General features: G+C 38.0%; 1 pseudogene; it reads right to left on the bottom strand.

The window, feature by feature from the left end:
- Positions 1 to 5,411, bottom strand: part of LOC116091104 — an 8,572-nt pseudogene extending 3,161 nt beyond the window's left edge.
- Between the last annotated feature and the right edge of the window lie 330 nt (positions 5,412 to 5,741).

The raw sequence follows: 5,741 nt of genomic DNA, 5'->3' as shown, positions 1-5,741 counted from the left end.
CATGGACATACATTAAAAGAAAGAAAGAAAAGAAACCAAGGGAAAAAAAAATACAAACCAAGCAGGTGGCGCATGCCTTTAATCCCAGCCATTGGGAGGCAGAGGCAGGTGTATTTCTAAGTTTGAGGACAGCCTGGTCTACAGAGTGAGTTCCAGGACAGCCAGGACTATACAGAGAAACCTGAAAAACCAAAAAAAAAAAAAAAAAAAAATGGATCCAAACCAAATTGAATCCTAAGATCCCAACTATTCCCTATGCTTGCCTGCCTTACAGGTACTTAGAAGCTGAGATGAGAGGATTACAAATTCAAATTCTGCCTGGGATACATAGAGAGTTTCAGGCCAGCCTGGGCAACTTTGTGAGATTCTGTCCCAATATATAAAGTGAAAGGAGGGCTGAGAATGTAGTTCAGGTGAAAAGTACTTTCCTAGCACATTAGGGCCTGGGTTCAATCCCAACAATATCAAGGGGAGATGTGGAAATAATAGGCAGACTATGGTATTGGAGAAGAAGGGGCCTAAAATGAAGGGAGAAAAGAAGGGAGGGAGAGAGACAAAGAGAGAGACACAGAGAGTATTGAATCTATGTAGAAGGAGGACTTCTGGGAGAGGAAAAAACAGTGTGGGTGAAGTAGAGTCATGGGAGGACAAATATGAATGAGATGCAATGGATGGACATATCCTAATAACACTCATTATTTTATAGGTGAACTAAAAAAAATTAAGGCAAACAAAAGTATAACAATAGAAAAGGTATTTGATAACCTTCAACATGCACCAAGATAAAAAACAGTCCACAATTCAGGAACAGAAGAGAAATTTGTGTATAAAGGGTATCTATGAAGAACTCAATGAGGTACAATTTTGCATCTTCCAAGATAGCAATCATTAAAAAGCCAGAAGACAGCATCTCTATCTTCAGCACACAGGAAGCTGGCTGAGGAGGAACCTGTCTCAAAAAACCAAAATGAAAAAATTTAAAAGCTAAAAGCAAACTCTGATTGGTGAGGATGTGGAGAGATGGGATCTTAGTCAATGTTCTGTTGCTGTGAAGAGACACCATGACCACAGCAACTCTTATAAAAAAAAAGTATTTAATTGGGGCTGGCTTACAGTTTCAGAGGCTTAGTGATGGTGCACACCTTTAATCCCAGCACTTGGGAGGCAGAGACAGGCGGATTTCTGAGTTCGAGGCCAGCCTGGTCTACAGAGTGAGTTCCAGGACAGCCAGGGCTACACAGAGAAACCCTGTCTCAAAAAAAAAAAAAAAAAAGCACAGTGTCATTATGGTAGGGAGCTTATATGCTTCTTGGTACCTGTTGTACTATTTGTAAATATTACAAACCCTATAATACATTCTCATTAAATTTCCTTAAAGCCAAGGTTGACAAGTTACAGTTTATGAATCAAATACAGATCATTGTTTGGATAAATAAAAATATTAGAAAATAATGTATGTATTGTTTATGGTTGCTTTTTCTGTACACTGAGTCTCAGAGCAGAGCTCATATGATCCAGAAAGTATGAAAATCATCGAGGGTTTCAGTGTAACTCAGGGTAGCCTAGAACCTGCCATCCACTTCACGGTGCTAGAATTACAGATGGGGGCTGCACTGCCTGGCTCATAAGTTGTGTTTGATCTTGCCTTTTATAGAAAGTTCACTGTCCAATAGATAATTGGACAGCCAATTATCTATTAAGGGCATTTAAATAACATTTAATCATTTTAATAGTCATTCATGTAGTTAATAGTTATATTCAGTAGTATCATTTTCCTCCTTCTTAGAGGAACATTTACAGTTTTTAAGAGTGCAGGACTGCTGATGATTATGTCATCTTTTCTGTGTTCAAAATTGTTCATATTTTGCACTAATTAAAACATCTATTTTCACTAGGAATGACAGCAAGCTTCTTAAGACCTGGACTCAGAATAGTACTGGTGTTACTTTTACATTCAGTGATCAAAACAAGACATGCTTGAGTACAAAATTAAGGGCCACAAAAACTATGGGATAGGAAAGGTGAAGAATTGCCATGTTCTTGGCTGTGAGTAAAGATAATCTGTAATTCCAGAGGGTTGCTATGAGGAGCCTAAGCCTACATGCTATATTCATACCCATTTGTCAAGAATTCATCTGAGTGCTGACTATATATTAAAAATAGTTAGTTACCAGGACTCAGAAACCATGAGAAACATAATCACTGCCCTGATGGAACACAAAATACAGATACAAATTGTCAAAAACAATGATTTAATCTGTAACAAATGCTATGAAGAAAATGGTGTGCTGGTAAGAACAATACATGAGCTTCAAAGGACAAAGCGGCTGCGAGAAGCACAATATCAAGTGAGATATTTTAAGCACAACTAGATCTCCTCTGGAAAGGCTAAATTAGGGGATAAGCTGTATACAGCAAGTTGCTCTGTACAACTTCTAAGTTATTGTTAAGGTCTAAATGTTTGTTCTCCCACCATTTGTATGATGGTGCTTTAGTCCTTAGGTGAAATAGTTTTAAGAAGTGGAGCACTCAGGGGATTAATTACTTTATGAGGCAGAACTCTCAGAAATTGAATTGGTGCCATTACAAAAGAGGCCAGGGGACCTTGATTGCACTGTATGCCAAATAAGAATGTAAAGAAGGCACAGTCTGACAATCAGGCCCCTATTAGACCCCAAATCTCCTAGTGTCTTGATTTATGGCTTTCCTTTCCCCAGATCTACAAGCAACACAATTCTGTTATTCATAAACTACCTAGTTTACAATATAATCTTGCAATGTCCTGAGTGGCTTAAGATGCATGCCATATCTAGCATGAGACATAGGCTGTTTGAGCAGGATGTCCAGTTTCACTTTAAGAGAAAATGTTACCATTATTAAACCCCTCACTTGGTTGCCTTAGAAAGAGCCACTGGTCTTAAATTAAAAGAAGGCCCCAATTCTGCAAGAGCCAAGCTCCGAGGGAGACCAAATTAATTATTCTTATAAAGAACAATGTGCCTTGTCTATGCAAGAGTTATCTAATTTCCAGTGATAAAAATTGAGTGCCATATATCCTGGGAAATCAAAGCTCCTCTCAACAGCCACCAAGGATATGGATGCAGAAAATAAGGCAGCAAAGCTTGTGAGAAGGGGCAAAAGTGAAGAGGGTTAGATTTGAAAGAGAGTGGGGTGTCGTGAGAAGGCTCCTCAACCTGGAGAGTGGTTACAGACCAAGCTAGGGCAAGGAAGGTGTAGACAGAAAGCCAAGGAGAAGGATGATGCCCCTGGGTTATTTTTAAAGTTAATACTTGGGGATATAATTTCACAGGCTTTGGGGAGAGAAACTATTGTGTAAACTATTCCTTGAGCTTTTGAGACTTGTACTACCTAAATTGTGTACCTGGTATGATTTGGCTTGGGAATAAAAATAGCAACAACAATGTAGTCATCTACTAGTAAGTAAACATTTGAAACTATAAAGCAGTTGCCTCAATCCTCTGCTGCTGCTGCTTCTTTTTCTTCTTCTTCTTCTTCTTCTTCTTCTTCTTCTTCTTCTTCTTCTTCTTCTTCTTCTTCTTCTTCTTCTTCTTCTTCTTCTTCTTCTCCTCCTCCTCCTCTTCCTCCTCCTCCTCCTTCTTCTTCTTCTTCTTCTTATTCTTATTCTTATTCTTATTCTTATTCTCCTTCTTCATTCTATGCTTCTTGATTCATTCTGTTTTATGTCATGCAGTAGAGCACTTTCCACAGATGTCATATATGAAGATTTTGTTGTTTACCTTCCAAGGTTCAAAGATATGCTTTTTTATCACTTTGTTTGGGCTAGTTGGATGGTTAAGCAGGTAAAGGCACTTGAGTCATGAACCTTCTAATGCCATCAGAGTTAGAGTTTTATAAAGAATGTTATTGCATTTTCCTCCCTTTAAACTCAAGCATAATTTTAAAAATTCCAAGCAAATAAAGTGTTCCTTATCTTTTTTTTTCATGTGTGACCAACTTCCTTAGTCCAAGCTTCTCCAATCTCTTAGCTCAGCCAAATAGTTTCCTCCATTTTCTATGCTCCATGCCTTTGTCTGTGAATAAAGTTGGGTACTTCCCTTCTCCATCCTCATGCTTGCTGCAGTGCCTTGTCTTACTTGCTCATTATTTCAGCTGTATTCTCTCATTTCTCCTCCTATGTGTCCACCCACATCTCCACCTACAGTGTCTATAATGTGCTTTCTATCCACTGTAGCTTAATAAAAAGGAAATTATGCTAATTTTATTCAAACTTAAAAGTAAAACCTGTACCAGTATTATTCTGCCCCTCTCTCCTTTTATTTATTCATTTCAAAAGACAAGGTGTCTAATCATCTCAGGAAATTACACTTGTACAAGCTTACCCACTTTCCTCTTTCTTCACAAATAAGTAGATTTTCCCAATCAAGTTTAGGTAGACTAATAAAGCCAGCCTTCTGATATTTTTTATGGAATTAGAGGCCTGGGTCCAGGAAAATTCTGGTATCAGTTCATTATCTTCATGCCCAAGAAGGACCACAGTTTTTGGAGACAATGCTTTGATGCTTAGTAAATAGGTAAGTTGTTAGAGCCAAAAAAGCAGCACATCAAGTGAAGTCTTTGATGGGCTAAACATCTCTACCTATGGTTTATCTCAGTGTTTAGAAGATAGAATTTTATAAAAGACAGAACACAGTTTTGTTGGGAGATACTTGCATGAGGATATAGACATGGAAGGTTTAGTGTCCAAGACATACGGCTCTCACTAAAGGAAGAATCTACTCTGTAGAAAAACAAGTGGCAAACCCTGTTTGAGAGAAAGCTTGGAAGGAAGATAGAACCAGGGACTTGAAACTCAAAGAACAGATTCAGAAAAGGCATGGTTGCAATTGGGAACACTGACACCAAATCTGGTATGCTGTCCAACCTCATTCTTCCCTGTGGTTCCACAAAATTCTCCAAAATGTTGTACTATTTGGTGTGACTACCTCCTGCAGATATCTGTTAAGGAGACAAGTGTTTTCCAAGTGAAGCTCAGGCTAAAAGTACATTTGAAGCTCAAGGATGAGCACTACAATTGGCACCTTCATTGGCTTTTGTTGTTTGTTTTGATTTCCTAGGAGTCAAGGACCTTCATATGTCTTGATAGGTTGAGAATGTTATGTTCCAGGCTGCACAGATGAGTCAGGTTAATGTATACAATATCTACATAGTGCCAGGACAAATAGTCAATTATATTCCAATCTGAGAAAAGGGCAGTCACATCAACTACTGAATATATACAAGAATTGAAAACACATGGATGTCTAATTGACAACGTCCTATGTTCATTGATTGTGTAATGTTTCTTCTATTCCACCCATCACCTTCATCTTTCTAGGCATTTATAGCTACAAGAATTTTCATTTCTTAGAAGATAAAGGCTGAAGAAGTTGCATAAGAGTAAGCCATTAGCTACTGATAAAGTAAGGCTGGAGTTTGAGTACTTCCCACTACACTTCCTACACATATACATAGGTCTTCTCTTTGTATAAGTCTTTGCACTGAGTATTGGGTAGAAAGAAAATACAAAGTCTGGATTTAAATGAACTGAACCTTACAAGATAGAGGAAGGTTTAAAGAAAGAGAGAAAAGAGGGCTAGAAGGGAGGAGGAAACCTGTTGTAAACCATAAGAAACTTGTTTTAAACCATAAGAAATATGTTTTAAACCATAAGAAACTCAAGAAGAAGGAAGACCAAAGTGCAGATACTTCATTCCTTCTCA

The sequence above is a fragment of the Mastomys coucha genome, chromosome X (assembly GCF_008632895.1).
Source record: "Mastomys coucha isolate ucsf_1 chromosome X, UCSF_Mcou_1, whole genome shotgun sequence".
Classification (NCBI taxonomy): Eukaryota; Metazoa; Chordata; class Mammalia; order Rodentia; family Muridae; genus Mastomys; species Mastomys coucha.
This window is presented reverse-complemented; position numbering and strand designations above follow the sequence as displayed.